This window comes from Anabrus simplex, chromosome 11 (genome assembly GCF_040414725.1).
Source record: "Anabrus simplex isolate iqAnaSimp1 chromosome 11, ASM4041472v1, whole genome shotgun sequence".
NCBI lineage: Eukaryota > Metazoa > Arthropoda > Insecta > Orthoptera > Tettigoniidae > Anabrus > Anabrus simplex.
The window spans coordinates 56,090,776-56,111,641 of record NC_090275.1 but is presented as its reverse complement, the minus strand read 5'-3'; the positions used below and the strand labels follow the sequence as shown (position 1 = coordinate 56,111,641).

The following is a 20,866-nucleotide window of genomic DNA, read 5'->3' as shown; positions in this document are numbered from 1 at the left end:
TCTATTTTCTGGAAGGCTTTTGATGTGTCCGTAAAATTTCAGGCGTCTTTTTCTGATGTCGGCCGCAAGGTTTGAGAGCTCCTCGGTTTTTGTACGAGATTGCAGTCTATTCTTCGTCAGTCAGTTTTGGGCCGAGAATTTTTCTGATGATTTTACGTTCCTCTTTCAGGATGTCTTCGAGTACTGTTTTTCTGTAGAGATCCAGTGTTTCACTCGCGTGTAGTATTTCAGGTTTGATCACAGTGTTGTAATGTCGAATTTTGGTGAAGATTGAAAGGCATTTATTGTTAGAAATGTTTTGCGTTCGGCCGAGGGCTCTCTTCATTTTCTGGATGCGGACCTCGAGGGCCTTCTGTTCTTTTCCTGTTGGTACTACAATTTCTCCGAGCTATCGGAACTCAGTTACTTTTTCGATTGTGCGAAATTTCGTGTTCAAATTCTGGAGGCTGCAGTGGTTGCACATGACCTTGGTTTTTGAGGAGATTTGTAGACCGAATTTTTCTGAGCATTTATTGAGGGTTTCGATTTGGCTGATTGCCTGTTGTTCGTTTATTGCGAGGATCGCGAGATCATCTGCGAAAGCGAGACAGGAGATTTTTACGTGTTTCCTTGTCATACTTAATGGTTGCCAATTTCCTTGAGCTTTTAGAGCTTGTTCCCATTCTCTCATGATTTTTTCCAGAGCTATGTTAAAGAGTAGTGGGGAAAGTCCATCGCATTGTCGGACACCGGTTTTTATCTGAAATTTTTCAAATATATTTCCCACGAATTTTACTTGGGAGGTTGTGTTGGTGAGAGTAAGTGTGATGATATTTTGAGTCTTGTTGTCCAGTCCGTATTCACTCAGTGTTTGGAAGAGGGATTGCCGGTCAATTATTATTATGCTCACCATCATTATTACCGGTATTTGCCATAATTAATTGGAAACGTGTTACAAGTTGATACGTGATGGAATAGTAAAGAACTATACCGAGTTATAAGAAAAATGAACGTGTTGCACTACCACCATTTTTTAAAAGTTGATTTGTGCTAATTATATGAGGTTAGTCAACCAATCGTTTGCCGGATTATATCAGAAGTTTATGAAATTATGGCATCGCACATCAAAATATAGTACTTGCATTCTATTGGGGGAGTAATTAGGCCTATTACAACGTAACGGCTACGGATATATTTGTCAAATCATTAAAAGCGTTTTAAGGTTATATATTCTGCATTTGGATGAATAATATAGGTTCGAGTACCTGGATAACTATAAACATTATATTAAGAAGAAAATTAAACTCGGAGCATTTTCGTAGTTTGCTTTGTCCACAACAAGTTTTTTCCACGTCATTCATATTCTGATGAGAAACTGCGTCGGTCTGCTTGTTCTATATTATGTGCATGTACTTCTACACAAGTTCCTCCAGATGCCGTCTCAGCTCGCTGTTTTATTATCCATTTTGATAACCAAATACAATATAGACGATCTTTTAACCGAAAAAACGTCGCGCGCGGTCGCGCGATGTCCTTCGATAAACAAAATACAATAGATCATCCCACTATTCGGTAGCCAGAACTACACGATCCAGGAAGCATGGGCATAATATACAGCATTGCAACATCTCTAGTGAATACTTACTGTATCAATGAGTGTGCTATTTTAAGTGCTGTCTATGAAATGTAAACTCACATAAGTGAATACTTATTAGATGCGATCCCTTATTACCTAAATGTTCCACTTATACATAAAAGCTGACTATGAATTCGGCCCCTAACCACCGTTTTCTAGGGCGTCCAATTGGTCTTCGTCCCGGAACGATCTTTTCAAGATACTCCCTTGGTGTTCGAATCTCCTGCATCCGCTTAACGTGTCCTAGCCACTCCAGCCTTGCAACATTCAGCCTTTCTTCCACGGTCAAGTTGACCTGCAGGTCTCTTCGTATCTGATCATTCCTAATTCTGTCCTTCCTTGTTGTCTGTACAGCTGATCTAAGGAACTTCATTTCAACAATTTGTAGTTGATTTACTTCTCTTACTTCTCATCGGCCCCTAATGGTACGAAATGTAATGACTAGAGCCCGGATCTTTATGCATTAATAGGTTAGAATGCCAACTTACTGAAGCGAGTAGCAAGTATAGTCTACCTTCACACCGTCTATGCTATGCGGTTTGTATAAACATGAGGGGTACGGCCCATGAGAACCCCTATAATTTATGTTACTCTTGCTACATTATGGAAGAGCGGGTGGCCAACACTTCCTAGTAACCAAATTAGTTTGCAGTCTAACCTGTTACTGCATAAAAATCCGGGCTTTAGTAATAACAATTTACAAGTCCCAAACTCATCCACTGACCAGAATTGAAAATGTGATGATGAAGATGAATGGATGAATATGAATTTAAAATAATCAGCGGACACAACTCACAATACTGAAATTTAAAAACAATTCCAAAATTAATCCACTGACTAGAATTCGAGAAAAGGAGACGATGAACGTTGATTATGAACTTAAAACAATCAGTGGATTCGATCCGCAATGCTCCCCCTTCCAGAACCTATCTTAAAACAATGGTGTATACTGACCAAGCGCCAAAGCACAACCCTGAATCAATGTTGTCTAAAGGGGTCCAAAATCCAGGTCAACGTCCCCTCCGTAATGGTACTTATTTCTAGCAAAGTAGAACCATGGTATTTCTCATGTAGCGGTACTTATCACAAGTAATGTACACTCACGGTGTTCCACACATTGTGGTACTACTCACAGGTAATGTAATACGCACAGGTGAAATGGCTTTTAGTGCCGGGATGTGTCCGAGGAGTTCGGCTCGCCAGGTGCTGGTCTTTTGAATTGACGTCCGTAGGCGACCTGCGCGTCGTAATGAGGATGAAATGATGATGAAGACGACACAGGCACCCAGTCCCCGTGCCAGGGGAATTAACCAATTATGATTAAAATTCCCGACTCTGCCGGGAAGCGAACCCGGAACCCTTGTGGCCAAAGGCCAGCACGCTGGCCATTTAGCTATGGAGCCGGACTACGCTCAGGTAACGCAGACCCATGGCGTTCCTCACATACACGTACTAATCACAGGCAACGTAAGCCCGTGATGTTCCGATTATACGGGTATTAATCATGGGTAATGTAAAACCCATATTGATTCACCCTCTGCTGCTACTATTCACAAACCTATTGTGTACTGTAACGGTTCAAATCCCGTTACAACATGATATCTGTATTTTATTATTGTATGATTTTATCTGTATTTTATTATTATTATTATTATTATTATTATTATTATTATTATTATTATTATTATTATTAGGTTATCTGTGATATTATTACTATTATTGTAATTATCAGTCTTATTCAATTCGATTTTGCAATTGCCTGTTGCTTGCAAGATTGTACTTAGATGTATGCATATATACGTATGTGTAGAATAACACTCAATACCTGTACAGTGAGAATTGTTGTATATATCAGAGATTGGAAGTGACGTTGTTATATTGCTATACCACTGGCGATTCTGCCAAGTCATCGCCACTTCATGGCTACGGCATCGTATTTATTTAGATATGCGCTCAGAGAGTCAGCCGCCCCCGGCTATTTCACCACTGTGTGTAATATCTGTCGCGTAGGTGGGAGTATGTCATTGTTATTTCTGGAGATTACGTAGCGGTGTCAACCAACGTCTATATAAGGTGGGTGCATATTGTAGCGTCAGTCATTAGTTATACGGATGCAGTACAGTGAAGAAGTCTACTAGATCAAGAGGCCTTAGTTGGTCAGTCAACCAGTGTGAACGAGAGATGGTGAAGACTCAGTGAGCCATTAATTATTGGTCACAGAGAGTGAGACCAAAAGGTTGGTCGCTCACTCAGTTGAAGACACGGACGCAAGGGCTTACCATGAAGTCAGAGAGGGCAACCCTGGACCTGCCAAGAGGTCATACCATATTGACTTACAAAGAAGTCAGATGATATGGAGAAGCAGCAGTCACAAGGATGTATCACCAAGTTAGGCGTGACACATCTACAGTAAACACCAGATCAAAGGAATACGTCGTAATTACACTAAAAGTGTTGAAGGTACAGTCAAGTGAATCAGTGAGGGAAATATTTCGTATAAATTGTTAAATGTCCGGTCAAGAAGAATTCAAATTCATGCCTAGTTTCTTTCAGTTACAATGTCATAATTTCATATTCTCATCTGTTTTATCGCAACAAGACTCACTATTTTTTGATATATTATTTAAAGAATATATATTGTCCTATCAAACGAATTCATAGTTTTATTTCAATGAAAGTAAGATATCTTAACCTCAAAATTAATGGGGAAACCGAACGCCAATCTCCTTTTCCCAGAACTTATATGATATGTTGTCAAAAGTAAGTTTATTACCCCACACCTTAGAGATAGTCAAGAGTCTCATTCTATTATTGCTGTACTGAGTGACAGCTGGCGCCCTTCAAATAACGTATGTGTAAGTAAGCAGGTAACAAGTAAGTGTGAGTACAAGGTTCGACGAGTGTGTATTTTATATAATGAATATTAATTTTCAGATTTCCATTTTAAATGCAGATATTCAGATTTTCAAGTTAAATGCAGTTTTATATGTTTCAAAAGTTAGTCAGAGAGTTAGGAAATTCTCAGTACCTAACATTATGATTCTATTCGCAAGTAAATGCGATCCATGGTGTTCCTCGCATGATGGTACTAATTACAAGTAGGCTCATGGTTTTAATTCAATCATCCCTTGGTCGCCCCTTTTAGTCACCTCTTACGACGGGTAGGAGATACCATGGGTGTATACTTCATCTGCGTCTCCTACCCACAGGGGGTACGGTAAATCTTGTAGCATGTGGCGTGTAGTAGCGATTTACCGTGCTTGTGAGTGTGAGTGAGAGACATTTTGCATAATAATGCTAGTGAAGTTAAACTTGGCAACTCTGAATCCCTTAAGACCGCTGTTGGTAACAATATGAGTAATGATTTATTGAACTCGTAGTATTGAACGTTCTAACCACACAAACCCAACAGACTGGACAGGAATGTTTGAATACATTGAGCCACTACTCATGAAACGAATGGTCCTACTTTCTTTTTGCCGGTACTAAATCTGAAACTTATGTCAGAGATGCCTTCCAATAACCGGCAGAGAAACTCGTGAAAGTGAGATTGTCCTTCTTTCGGGCTGAAATTCCAGAGGAGCAATAATAACAGTCCAGGAAAGCACTCCACGCATGCTATGAAGATTTACTAGTAGTCTAGCAGACACCTTACCAGAAACCGTCACTGCAATAGCTAGTGGCTGATTGTGGTTATTGGTAGACTGAGCAGCGTAATTGGTGAGAATATTTTAGATATTTAGACTAAATCAATTCAAGAGTGTCTACTACTACATTCTCTTGAACAGTAATGTTATTTTGTCTACGCCGGATACAGGGTTGAGGATGATGTGAGGAATTTATATGGCATGTTTCTACGGCCGGATGCCCTTTCTCGCTTACGCCAACCTCATTTGACAAGCTAATGAAGATTAAATAAATTATGAAACTGGGTAAGGATAGGTGAGGAATCGGCTGTGGCCTAAGAATAGGAACTGTCCCAGCATTTGCCTGGAAGTGAAAATGGGAAACCACCGAAAACTATTCTCAGAACAGTCGACGGTGGGTTGGTTCCAACTAGTGATGGGATAATCGAATACTTTCAATAATCGAATAACCTCCATCCGATTGTTTAAATAATCGAATGAGTTTCAAATATCATTCAGTTGTATCACATCGAATAATCGGATGCGTCATGAATATCTTGTTTCGGCTTAAGTGTGTCGGATGGACAATCGACCGAAATAAGCGAATGAACTCTCACGAAAAAATAGAAATGCGTCCAGTTTTTCATATCACCAATTGTGTCTGTTAGGTCATCAGCCCAGAGACTGGTTGGATCCTCAAATATAGGGAAAGCGCAAAAACCAATGGCAGCACCAAAATGAGGCGTACTAGGCAAGATGAGGAGTGAGGCAGTTTGCCAATACTTTCCTCGCTGGGCCAGAAAGTTCTATTGCAGCATGACTAACCCTATGAGCAACACCTTTCATAACACTCAGACACACCCATACCCCAGCAGCTTCCATATTATCACAGCCATGGATGAGACTGAGGCTTCGGTTGAAGCTACACTCCTCTAGCCTGTGCCAAGAGATGGCTGCAAAAGTACTGTATCCATCAAGATATGACAACAGGCAAATACTGAAAGTAAATTAATGAATTAACTGTCTTAAGTCCGGCCCCGCGGTGTAGGGGGCAACGCGTCCGCCTGTCACCTGGCGGCCCCGCGTTCGATTACCGGCCGGGTCGGGGTTTTTTAATTGTAATGATTAATATCCCTGGCCTGGGAACTGGGTGTTCGTGACGTCCTTAATAGTCCTTTCCTCACACACAGCATTCCACACTACCGCCATTCCAATTACAAGTAGGTTCATACAATATGGTGCCAGTAGGGGCGAAAGATCCACATAGGTCGACTCCCCGAACAAATAGCATTTAACAAAACACTGTCTTAATCTTTATGCAGTCCGTCTGGTGCTCATGATCGTTAAGGCGTTGAATTCTGTACGGTCTAACACCGATGTCAGCCGTTTCGAGTTGATCGAAAAAAAATTCACCATCAGAATGTTGGCCGGCAGGATAGGAGAGGTGGTGTTATACAATTTCTAATCACAAAATTGTGTACCAAAAGCCTGGATTAAATTCCAAACCTCTCCGCAGTGCTCACATGGGGTGAGGGCATATGACGCTGTTGATGGTGATTCGTCCGTCGGATGGGGACGTTAAGCCTTGAGCAGACCCCTTGGTGCTATTCGATAGGAGTAGGCTATATGCCGGCACCGGGTTTCACCCTATCCTTTCATAGTATCATATATCACGTCATTCATTTCTTCTCATTAAATCCTCGGATGAGGTTGACGTCGGGAAGGGCATCCGGTCATAAAAACCCGCCACGACAGATTCATCTCACCCGACCCCGTAGGGAAACGCGACAAGGGTTGAACAAACAAATTTCAACATATGTAAAGTTCCTTATTTAAGTAAATGCCGTCCGCTGACCACATAATGGAACTAAGCCCCAGTACTACCAACTGACAATTTCTTTTAACTAGGAGCAGGTAATATATCCAGTTTAATTTAATGTCGTCCGACTCCATGGATAAATGATTGGTCCATGAGGTCCCGGGTTCGATTTCCGGTCGGGGACATTAACTTTCATAAGTTAATCATATGGCTCGGGGACTGGATTTGTGTACCGTATTCATCTTAGGTAGGGTCCTATCCTCACTGACGCGCAGGTCGTCTATAGGGCGTCAACTCTAAAGACCTGCGCCAGGCCTCTCCGGAGAGCACACGCCATTATTTATCTCCCGAAGCGCGTAACACGCCCGTACTCACTGATCGGTTCTCTTAAAACAAAATAATAATCACCACGAATATTTTCCATAACCCTACAGATATGCCAAGTTTCATTAAAATCAGAAGAAGAATCCATAGTGTCGACTGCCGCCCACCAGATTGCAAACTAAACGAGATCTCTGTTGGGCCAACTATGGATAAGTTTTAATCTACTGAACACCAAATGTATATACCAAATATCCTTTACATAGCGACAACATACGGCATGGAGCATTAAAGAGACTTTCTTCCACCAATCAAAAAGTCCGACTAACTCTGCTGGGTTTGAACCGATGATCTTGGGATCCGGAGGCCGACACTACCCCTGATCCACACAGGGAGCTTCATAGCATCGGAAGGTAGCACCTGTAAGTCCGACACTTCAATTTATCATCTTTCTCGTCAGTACTGTAGTTAAATACAGTTTGGAGAACACCCACCAGTCGAAGGTCGCGGACCGTAAATCACTCTCCCAACAAGGTGACAGACGCGAGTGAGTACATGGCGGAATGTCTTGCTTGGCACGCTTCATCTAACATCGAGGGTATCTCGAGGAAGACCTGTCCACATTGACTTACTTCTCATTGTCTCCTGTTAGCGAACGACACGACATACCAATTCAAAACAAACGAGAATTTCACTGCCAGTATGGAAATCACCAATAGAAAGCCGTTATCTTTTCCTTCCGGACCTCAGTAGCACAGTCGTTTAGTCGTTATCTTTTGACTAGAATACGTATATACACAGTTGGAAAAATGTTCTGACCTAGGCGCCAGTTCTGAAAACAAAGCGACACATTAATACAAATACAGTGTGATGCATAAGCCTGCAAGTTCTGACCTTACATTATAGTTACAGATATAAGAAGTATAAACTTACGTTAGTGTCCAGCAAGATTACAGCATATAAAGGCAACACATAAGTTTTTTTTTTTTTTTTTTTTTTTTTTTGCTAGTGGCTTTACGTCGCACCGACACAGATAGGTCTTACGGCGATGATGGGATAGGAAATGCCTAGGAGTTGGAAGGAAGCGGCCGTGGCCTTAATCAATGTACAGCTCCAACATTTGCCTGGTGTGAAAATGAGAAACTACAGAAAACAATCTTCAGGGCTGCCGATAGTGGGATTCGAACCCACTATCTCCCGGATGCAAGCTCACAGCCGCGTGCCTCTAACCGCACGGCCAAGTGAAGTTTTACAAAGCAGTAAAGTATGTTTTGTGAGGTTTTTGTAGCCCAAGCAGAGCGCATCGACTGTTCCACTGGTGGAAAATAATGTGAAATTCGTGATCTTGAAGATGTATAAATTTGTTTAGAATTAAGAAATAAAATAATGTAATATAATATGAAACTCATACTGAATAGGCACTATATTTATACAATACCTGTCACGCGGTAAGTAGTTTTCGTAGAAAACTCCGATGTTACCCCGTTCGCTTACTTTTTCCAGAGTAGTGGATTCAACCATAGAGCGAATCGGTGACATTCATCAACTCCCTGCAGTTGGATGATGTAACAGCGTACGGCTTTTAGTGCCGGGAGTGTCCGAGGACATGTTCGGCTCGCCAGGTGCAAGTGTTTTGATTCAACTCCCGTAGGCGACCTGCGCGTCGTGATGAGGATGAAATGATGATGAACACGACACGTACACCCAGCCCCCGTGTCAGCGAAATTAACCAGTGATGGTTAAAATTCCCGACTCTGTCCGGAATCGAACCCGGGACCCCTGTGACCAAAGGCCACAACGCTAACCATTTATCCATGAAGCTGGACAGTTGGACGATGATGATGATGATTGTATTGTTCAACCCTGGCTACTCCCCATTTGGACGAGGACAATCGGGGCTTTTCAAAATTGCACAGCATTATTTCACGGTTAGATCCTCACATATAGGGAAGAAAAAATTGTATGGGTCCGAAAATTCGTACTTTGAAATATCAGACTCTGTCGTGGGCTAGAAACTCTCGTGTTGTGGGCTAGATTGCATGTATTGATGTACTTCGGTCATTACCTTACAAGAGGTCTTCGAAATGTTCACCTCCTACCATACTGCAGACTTGTACTCGTCGCATGGAGTTAAGAACACGTTCGAATATTCCCGGTGCTGTAGTCCTACGTATTGTTGAAAGTACCCTACAATTCTGCCACGAAGTGTTGCTTTATCCTCCACAGCATTCGCGTACACCAAAGACAAAGAAGTCCAGTGGGTTTAGATCAGGTGATCTTGGAGGCCAAGAAAGTATGCATTTCTGGACCCATGTTTATGTACACCATGGTATCTCCTAGTTGTCGTAGGAGGTGACTGAAACGAGTAACCGCAAAGGTTCTGAAATGGGTTCTCCATCACGGCACCTCAAGCAGAGACCAGTAGTGCTTCCAATTACTCTTGCCAGGCTACTCGCTTTCATATTACTGATCCGACCACCCATGGTCAACTCTTACTCTGTCAACTTAAGCCAGTTTCGCTTGTTTATAACTTTGAAACACTGTACGACCTTATTATCAAATTAGACAAATGCACATGCTGACACGCAGTACTCACCCTTGAAAAATTCCGTCCTGCTTCAGGCTCTTCATTCTGAGAGAACAAAACCTGTAGACAAGAAAGACAAACCACATTTAGACACAAATCTATAAATATATTTTACTGTAAATGTAGGTACAAAATATAAGGGACAGTCAAATGGGAGCGGATCAAAGCCAAAAGGTACAACAGAACAATTCGTTCTTTATAAAATAATGAAAACTCTTACCAGTCACAAGTAGTATTAACCTTCCGATAGGCGTGCCCTCTAAAAGCTCACGAACGGCCACGCGTATGTGAGATACTCACTGCCGACCATAAAAATGGGAGGTCTAAGATGTCAGAGTACATGTTTATACACAACAATTCATTCAATGTTTTAAAAGTGTTTCAGAGTGACATCTGTTTCCCGTGGGTCTCGCGACCAAAAGTAATTGCTGCGAATGGAGCACACACATTTGTTCATACAGTCCCCCAGTATGGGCGATTGGGAACAAACAACAAACTGTAGCCGTGTTTGTGGGATATAGCGGACGGGGGCGAATGCATCATAACTGAAAAAAAAAAAAATTAAGCTACTTAGTGGTAAGTTTTTTGAAGCTCTCTGAGCAAATTTCGACACAGAGGTAAAGGGTGACAGTTTACCAATTGAAATGCGGTAATGGTTTTTATTTTTTATTTTGAAACTATACAAAACTTTCACCAAAGGGACATTATTACACATTATAATTAAATGAAAGAACTGCGTAAATATACAATTAAAATCATTTAGTATTTATCCGACTCGTTGGCTGAATAGTCAGCGTAGTGGCCTCCGGTTCAGAGTGTCCCGGGTTCGATTCCCGGCCGGAACGGGGATTTTAACCTTCATTGGTTAATTCCAATGGCCCGGGGGCTGGGAGTTTGTGCTGTTCCCAACATCCCTCCAACTCACACACCACACAAACTACCCTCCACCAACTGGCTTCCGCCTCGTGTGATCTGTCACGCTAAGAATGGGGGGAAAACATATTGTCAGCTAGTTACCTGTGGGTCCGATATCTGACCACACGAGGCGGAACTGGGAGTGGTGTCTCGGGTTGGACGGGCAGTTTTCCGTACCAGGGGTGATACCACGACCAGCCAATTCTTTTAATTTAGTTTTAGGCAGTAGAATACCTACTTAGGATGTTAGTGTAGATAGTAGTTAAGGTAGCATCTTACATGTGGTGCTGGATATCCGCGCATGTGTGGGATGCTACAGAGTGAATTTAAATAGATTGTAAATTTAAACGTAGGGAGAAGTAGTGGCTTGTTATCTTTATTACCTAACCGATGGTTTGTACTATGGTGGAAATAAAGATATGTATGTATGTATAGACTACCATCCACCACAATAACTCGCAGTTAGCTACACATGGCAGATGCCTCCCACCCTCATCGGAGGATCTGCCTTACAACGGCTGCACTTGGCAAGAAATAGCCACACGAAATTTTTAAAAATTTAGTATTTGACTAAACACTAAGAAACTAACAGACACTAAAGGGAGTTCCAGATTAAGGAAAGCGCGCGCAAGTGGGTGAATCATACGTCAATATCCATGACCTTGGCAAAAAAATATACCCCTGCTACGTTTCCTCGCAGGAAATGCAGAGTCTCCACTACATGCTGTGAAATGAAATGGCGTATGGCTTTTAGTGCCGGGAGTGTCCGAGGACATGTTCGGATCGCCAGGTGTAGGTCTTTTGATTTGACACCCGTAAGCCACCTGCGCGTCGTGAAGAAGATGAAATTATGATGAAGACGACACACACACACCCGGCCCCCGTGCCAAAGAAATTCACCAATGATGGTTAAAATTCCCGACCCTGCCAGGAATCGAACCCGGAACCCCTGCGACCAAAGGCCAGCACGCTAACCATTTAGCCATGCAGCAGGACACTACTTGCTGTGGCGCTATACAAGTTGGTTAGCTGCGAGAAACGATATTTTCTGCATATTACTGCTAATAATTTTGTTAATAATTAAGGAAAATAAAGAAAAGAATAAGCTGATAAGACAAGAGGGCTTGTACAAATTGTTTTTTTTAATAATTCCTGGTTTCAGCCAGCTAAAATGGAATAAAAATGCAATGTTTTCTCCACAAAGTGGGGGCAACTGTACCCGCTCCCCCCCCCCCCAAAATCCTCCCTACTGTAGCCTACGATCTGTTGGATCGAACACAGAGAGAAAAGGCAAGTCCAACTTCGGGAATATTTGTAAATTTCTGGGATGGTCTTATTACTCCTGGATGATGCAACAAAATATTATGGCTTGCACGTTTTACTCGAAACACTAGAGTTTTCAGCCAGTTCCAAGAATTTATAACTTTATTATTTTTCTTTTAACATTCAGTACCAGTCTATTTATCCTCCTCGTCGTCGTCACTAGATTCAACACTTTGTTCTGATTCGGAATTATCTTCTAGTTCCGATATATGTTCATTTCACTGTCATCTATAATATCTTCATAATCACTTTCTGCAGTAAGAAGAGAGCTGCCCTCACAGCTTCCACGTCCAAAGAATTGCTGAGAATAAAAGTTCTCTGATAATTCCGCATATTACCTGAAAAAGGAACAATAAGGTCGCGCGTATCTCATACATACGATATCCATTTTCAAAGCTATTTTATAAAAATAACTTTAGAACCCGCCCTGCTCCGCAGCATTCGTTATAAATAGGGTCAGATAACTCTTCTTGATATGCCTGTCGTAGACTGTTTTACTGCCCTTTACAATGGTTTTATGAACCTTTAATAAGAAGTGCGTTAGGGTATGCTGCAGTTCGTAGTCCATATATTCGCTTTGTTTTATCCTGCAATTCTTGAAGTAAAGCTTGCTATGGCGTCGTAGAAGGCAATGGTACTTTTAATCGCAGTTCTTGAATACAAAACGGTGTCTTGTGAGCTAGTAGGTTAGTCTCGAGGGAACGGCTTTTTTTATTTTTTTGTCAGGCAGAGAACTTTAAGATGCAGCGTAGCTAGGTTATCCTTTGATAGATATCCCCAGATACTGTCTAAGGCGTATGCCATGATGGGTCTGCTTGTACGTAGACTTTTTTCTCTTAGCAGCATGTAAGTTATTAGGAACGCTGTGCCATCTGTTGAATACGTTTGGAAGCTGGGAAAGGTTAAAGAATCAAAGAGTATCTAGCAGGGAACAGCATTCTTTCGTGATCAGAGGAAGTGTATACTCTCTGTCTTGACAGATAGTAACCAAACATGACTGCATGCAATGCCATTAAAGATGAAAATCCCATATAGGTCTATCAGAACATTAATGGAAGTGTTAAGTCGTTTAGCAACCTGCTAAGTACAGAATGTATTGCGGATTAGGAAACATTTTTGCCTGCAATTATTTAAGTAATCATTTTATGATTTGATTTTATGATTACACAAAACTGGCTGAACTTAGAGACCTATCAGTGTCTCAAGATTCACCGGCAGGTAATTACGGAGAGAATAAAACAGAAATGAAGAAGCTAATCGGTCCTGCAGAACGGAAGGACGGATTTGCCAGAGCTGTTTCTAGTAAACTAAACATATCACAAAACTTTTGGATATATTGTATGCTGCGTGGGAATTAAAATGACAAGTTAGAAACTTACTAGAATGGTCGCGTGGATCTGCCACATGAGGTAGAGGTTCTAGCGCCAACAATCTGTTCACTACAGACTTGAAAGTTTGGAAGTTGACTCGTCCAGAGGCTAGGGGAGAAGAGAAAAGCACGAAACTTCCACTGTCTTAAGTTTCTGGGGTGCAGGTTATGAATAATATTCACCTTATCTGCTGCATACGCGCGCCTATCGGAAGGTTAAATGATTTACTCCACTGAGCATTTCAGGGAGGCTTTACTTCATCGTCAAGTAGTGAAAATGATGACCTAGCTCTACTTGATACCCTGTTGTATGGAAGTGAGAGTCGCACGTTGAGAAAAAAAGGGAAAGACTCGTCTTGGAACAACTGAGATGTGGGTATAGAGGAAAATGACAAGAACGAGTTTAAGAGAAAGAGAAACAAATTTGGAAGTACTAAGAAAAGTCAAAGAGGAGAGGAAGCTGTTCAATGAAATGGAAAGAAGAAAAATCAAATTTACAATACATACCATTAGATACAACACCAATATATTTGAAAGCAAAGTAACAGGGAAGAAAAGAAGAGGCCGGCCTAGGAAAAAGTATTTGGAAGAGATCAAGGGAAGAAAATGAGATTCAGAGGTTACGTTACGATGAAAAGGGCGGCACAAGATAGAGACGAATTAATGAATGAACCGATACACAACTGTTTCAGTAACGTCGCGTGGTTAAAATATTTGGGTGTGTACACAGAGCAGACAGTAGATTTTAAAAACTATGTATAAATTGCCCCTCAGTCAGTTAATACGTTAAAGCGAGTCCACTTAGTCTATATTGTGTTGTCAATAATATTATAGAATAAATGGCCATGAATTTAAATATAAAGCTAACACATAAAATTTAAAAATAACTTACATGCCGGTAACATTGTTGTAAAACAACCCCTCCCCTCCACTTCGAGGAATATATACTCCTATCCAGCGCTTTTTTTCTAAATAATTTATAAGAAGTACTCTCAGTTGTACTAGACAAATCATCAACATTTTTCAATTTTCGGCAATTATGCACAGTCCGGTTATCACTTTTTGGGCTGACATACTGTATTAATAGAAAAATTGATCCCGCTATTTTATTTGTGGTCAACACGTCAAAATGGTGACTGCACTCGGTATTTCTAATCATTTTACTTATTTACTCATTTTGCTCAATGTCGAGTTGCCAACCAAGAGGAACTAATTCGATAGGTCGATTTAAATCGAAGATTACTCGAAATCTTCTCCAGTTGTGAACAGCGTGTTGGCGCAAGCTGATCGATGAACTTTCAAGTCGGAAGTAAGATTTGCGGGCAAGAAAGAAATTTACCAATATTGTTTTCCTCAAACAGTCTTCAAATGTTTGAGGGGTACGCGTACCCCCTCGTTTCCCCTAAAAAAAGAAAAGCCCTGCGGTCCTATCCTACTGAAGGGTTGCTAACATAGTTGTAAGAAGTTTAATTACTAAATCCCGGATTTTTATGCAGTAACAGGTTAGACTGCGAACTAATTTGGTTACTAGGAAGTGTTGGCCACCCACTCTTCCTCAATGTAGCAAGAGTAACATAAATTATAGGGGTTCTGATGGGGCGTACCCCTAATGTTTATACAAACCGCTTATCATAGACGTTGTGAAGGTAGACTATACTTGCTACTCGCTTCAGTAAGTTTGCATTCTAACCAGTAATGCATAAAGATCCGGGCTCTAGTAATTATTATTTTCAACTACACCAGCTGAAAGTACAAATCTATTTTGTTAGCAAGCAGTTAGCCAAAAGCCTCTTTGGTTCATTAAGCAATTATTATGTTACATCTGCGACTGACAATTAACCACTCTGTGGTAGCAGCCCTCGCCCTGTGCCTTACCCACTGTCACGGACTAGGCGATTCCTGCTGCCATCTTTGGGATTTGAGAAGAACTTTGGGAGAAGGCACTGGACGCGGAATGTGATCACCAGTGTTGCAAGGTCTACCGAAATTTCAAGAGATCTCCCGATTTTTTGCAACACACCAGAAAACCCGAAAAAGCAAATTAATCTCCCGAAATCTCTTCTAATCCAAATTTCATCACCATTAGTCCTTGTGCTCCTTACTGAGCGTCGTGACCTCATACTTCTCATTTCCGTGTTACAACCTTGACGAGATGTCTCCAGCCCGAGTATCCTACCCCCACGTCACCTCAGACCCCCATAACCACCATAGTCTCGACCCACACCTCCCCTTTAATGTCTCCCATTCCAGCCACCCCACCTAATACTACGGCCCGGCCACCCGATGAGGAATTAATGGAAACCACCAGACAACCATCACCACCAGCGCCCGAAGGCAATGAAGCATCTCCACCACCACCACCGCCCGAGTGCAACCCCAGCTGCGTCGTGAGAGGAGTAAACGCGGGCATATCTCAACACCTCATCAACCAAGAACTTCGACAGGCCGGAATCCATCTCCTTCGTGCATCTAGAATATTCAACGAAGCCGGACCCACCTTTATGTTGAGGCTCCAACTCCAGACAGCGCAAGAAGCCCAAAGACTGATACAGCGGGGGATAAGACTATTCGGCCGCCAACACCGTGTGGAGCCATCTAGATCTCCCCCGCAACCCTCCCCACGCCCTTCCACTACTCACAACCGCGCCCGGCTTCCCAATCCCCAATCCCACCTTCTAAACTTCCAAAACCGATCCTACCTACTCCAAGTCTGAAGTGGTAGACCAGTGATCTTCTTACCCTGATCTATCCATCTACTTGCTGTTCTTCCTCGTTGTCTACTGCCTTCGATTTTGCCTTGCAAAATGACCTTTTCCAAGTTCTCTCCGTCTCGTCTTAAAATGTGGCCAAGGAACTGGAGGTAACACTCACTCACATGGGAAGATGGGCGTTTCTTGACGCAGAGCTCATCCAGAATGGAAACATTAGGTCTTCCAAATTTAAGGAAAATGAATACTGATGATTAATGGCGCATAACATACTTGTCCCGAAAAACTCTCTCCTCGTCTCACTGCGTGACGTTTTGTCGATCACATCACTCGTTTTAAACTTCGCCGCATTCATTTTAGGCTCTAAATACGTATTTTCTCCCCTCTTATGGAACTCAAAGCTCACGCTTCACTGCACCATTGGAAGGGAAATCACCCGATCCGCATACTGGATGCGAAATCTGCATCCTGCTACGACTTCAAAATCGGCATACAATTTCTAAGCCTGATGAACAACTACATCTACGGGAAGAGTGGGGAGAAAGAGAAGATGATTTTTATTTTTATTTTCAAAATCTTCCTCCACTCGGAGGCTGCCAAAGACAAAGAATCTACAAACAATTTAATTCAAACCATTACTTATGTCCCAATCTGGCGAATATAAGTGGTGTCTGAGTATCAAAAGAGAACCCCTGAACGCTTTCAGTCCCCAGTCGATGAACTCCTTGGTACTGATGTTGAAGGTCGTCATCAGTTCTATCGTCTTATTAGGGACTGTCCCTTTCGCACCGATCATGAGACCCCTCACTTCTTTGTCGTCCAGTTTGTATTTATTCTTATAATACGGACTGTAGGCTGGTAGATAGACTTCTTTTCTCGGTCCACTTCGTCTGGTTGGTCGGAGTGTTTCAAATCTTACTGTGGGGTCTAGTATATATCCTTTCTTCCCTTTAACTGCCAAGTACTTGTGATTTAAATGGTGTATTTTTCTCGCAACAGCTTCAAATGGCTATTGTATTCTTTAATTTAGTTATAACATTTCAGGGTTCGAGAAACTACCGAAATTTTCATTGAAAATCCAGAAATTCTTACGAACAACCTACCGATTTTTTATTTGTAGACCTGGCAACACTGGTGATCACACAGGAAATTGTGCTCATGTTCGCTATGCCCATAGTATTGACCCTTCAAGCTCTAGCTATCCAATACACTCGACTTTGGAGTTCAAAACGAGGTTGTGATCGGCTGGCGTGGCGCATGATTCAAATCGAAACGGAAAGTGAATCGGTACTTACAAATTCGTCAATACGTTCTCAAGCCTTGTTCTCATAATACAATATCGTGTAAATTGCAATAGTTTGGGATTACCAGGGCGTTCACGTGCTCGTGTGATCCTTAACACGAGACGCCCCTGTATTGTTTTCGAAGAATATTATACCATTTCCTTTCAAAGTAGGAGGTATGTGCTTTATGAATTTATTGCATCTCTTTAGGGTCAATCATGTGTGGTGTGCGTCGTCTTAAAAATGCAGTTGCTGCTAATACCAAAGTTTAGTGAGCATCCGGGAGATAGTAGGTTCGAATCCCACTATCGGCAGCCCTGAAAATGGTTTTCCGTGGTTTCCCATTTTCACACCAGGCAAATGCTGGGGCTGTACCTTAATTAAGGCCACGGCCGCTTCCTTCCAACTCCTAGGCCTTTCCTATCCCATCGTCGCCATAAGACCTATCTGTGTCGGTGCGACGTAAAGCCCCTAGCAAAAGTTTAGTGAAAATTAAAATCCACAGACTGTTTCCAGTCATTTGACCGGGTCAGGAATGAAGTGAGTGAAGCTCCATCTAGTGGCGAGGATAGGAATTGTGCCGGCTGCAGAAGCCTATCGCACTCTTCTAAGGCAATGATTAATGACTGACAGATGAAATGAAATATTGGAATATATTGCTGGAATGAAAGATGACGGGGAAAACCGCAGTACCCGGAGAAAAACCTGTACCACCTTCGCTTTATCCAGCACAAATCTCAGATGGAGTGAGAACCACGGAGACTTCAATGCTAAAGCTTAATATTGTATTTCATTTTCAATGTCCTCATCGAGCACGTGTTGTAGATGTGTAAATTGATGTTTGTACATTTGTAGGCTTTCCGAAATGTTCAGTTTTATCCGTGTTTTGATGTGCGTGTAAAATGGTGAGAAAATTCTGTATATTTGATACTTCATGTCCTGTGTCCTGTAGATGTGCAGCAACTGCTGATTTTCAGGCTTATGTAGCCGAAGTGCGTCCGCTTGGTGGCCATAATCGTCAAAGCGCCTTTAAATCTTAATATGCTTCTCTTCATTTTAAAACAATATACCACACTACCAATCACTAAATAAGAATACAGATAAGTTACAATTAAAGTTGGCAGCAACTGTGGATCTAACTTGTGCTGTATTTGTTTGTTAGACCTAATTCACATGATGTTCACTTCAACTACGGTGAGATACGTCTATAAAAAGCACGCAGCCACCTTATAGGATCCTCATAGTTGCTTGGCCTTCGGGACTCACGTGTGTATGCCGGTTGGAGGCAATCAATTTTAGAAATGATGAGCGCTTTATATGCGAGACATGTCGGACAAAGTCATGCCTTAAAATCGCTCATAAATACCTAAGTGTGTTTTGATTGTTCATTAAAAGTCTCGTAACGGTATTTAAGGCAATACAGCAGTAGGTACTGGACTATGTTTCACAGTATTTCACGCACTTTGCATGCATTTACACACGATTATAGCAAGGCTGGCTGAAGGTCGCACATGGAGAGGCGTTCGCTGTATGCGTCCTACAGCACGAGATTCAACCCCAGCACAAACTGTCTGAATTTAAAGATTCACAAATACGGAGGGTAAAATTCCAGACCTATTCACGCAAGTTTTATAAGGAGGTGATGAAGCAGAAAGCATGCTAAACTTTTAAAGAAGAGATGCGTTCATTGTCATGTCCAGGGACCTAACAGCCGACCCCCAGAAGTACAATTTACTTGTATAACCTAACGAAGAGTAGTGCACGCGATGTTCCATGCTGGAATGGCTATTCGCATTGCTATTGGCTGACGTAAAGTATGTTGCGACGTCATTCCCATCAATGATCAGAAGTACATAGCGTCACCAACCCGCGAGGTAAGAAAGCGCAGCTAATAAAGCCTGTAAGTGAAGCAATGTACAATACAGAAGGAGAACACATCAATCGAATAACATAGGTATTGTATCAACAATGGAGAGATGCACTGCTATCTCGATCTCGAGGCGCTATCTGCCGAGAACAATGTAGTACGCTTTGCTACTATCCGGCATTCTTAAATCAATTATGCTTTTCACAACTAGCAAGAAAAAGGTATTTCATTTTCTCACCAGTAACTCACATAGAATGCGCTGCTGTAGTACGGTAAGAAATCAGGTCATTTTGGTCCAGGGCCCACTACCCTAACCAATCCGTACCAATGGTCTTGTCCAGGTCCTACCCTAACCAGTGCAGACCAACGGTGTTTGCACAGGAAACTAGAGGTCTAAGGCTTACGCTCCCAGACCCCCGTTGCTTGTCCCCATATCACTGCTCCTGTACAGGCCCGACCCTAACCAACATAGACCAATTGGCTTGCCCAGGCCTACCCTAACCAATCCAGATCAATGGTCTAGTTCCTAAGTAGAGAGGTTGGCAGCCTTGTGCAGCGCGAGATCACGTCGTCGGCGAATCCTCTGCGAGAAATAAACATAGGCAAAGCCTACTAGATACTAGAAGGCCTGGACAGAAAGCCAATTTCTTGCATTAAAAGCGCGGTAATAGTTTTTCACTTTTCCACCACTAGGTTCGCGTTTATGTTCTGTTGTTTGGCGTGAATTCTATGGTTACATGTGTTACTGCAACATGTTTTATGAGAAGAAATAACACATTAAACTTCATTTTATAAGGTAAGGCCTTAATTTATTTGGTCCCACGATTTGCAATATATGGATGGTTGCTGAGATGCATTTAATATTTGTTTAGTCATGTGCTTCCAAATTACCGTCAAGGTGATGGTGGTGATTATTGTTTTAAGAGGAAGTACAACTAGGCAACCATCCTCTATATAACACTAATCAGAGAGAAAAACTGGAAGGGACCCGACACTTCGAAAAATGAAAGTATCGGCCAAAGGAAGACAAGGGTCACGAAGGGCATGAAAATGAAAGACTCCCTAGCCCTCGGAAACCTAATAGCGTCGGGGTCGGCATAGAACTAGAGTTGACCACGGAAGGTCGGATAGGATAGATGAAAGTGAGGAGCCTGGCACGAGTAAGTGGAAGAAATGTCAGGGCTCGGCTAAGGGCCCCGCAGTCGCCAACCCACGCTCAAAATTTCAGAGCCCCTGGGGCCAATTATCGTCAAGTTTCTCTTTCCATTTTGTAGGTTAAGATGGTTTATTGTCGCGTGCCTAACTGCACATCTGACACAGCGAAGAAATATACACAAATATCAATTTTCATAGTTTCCTAAAGATTCGAGCTTACGGGAGAAATCGAAGCTTGCTATTTCTCGACAGGACAGCAGAAAAGGGTCTCTTTGGGC

At 42.1% G+C, this 20,866-nt stretch overlaps 1 protein-coding gene across 1 annotated transcript in view; it reads right to left on the bottom strand.

The window, feature by feature from the left end:
* Window positions 1-20,866, bottom strand: part of DAAM (disheveled-associated activator of morphogenesis-like protein) — an 879,757-nt gene that overhangs the window by 576,996 nt on the left and 281,895 nt on the right. Inside the window, exon 2 of the mRNA XM_068229574.1 lies at window positions 9,978-10,028. The gene's annotated coding sequence lies outside the window, so the exon portion shown is untranslated. The remainder of the gene's footprint in view (window positions 1-9,977; window positions 10,029-20,866) is intronic.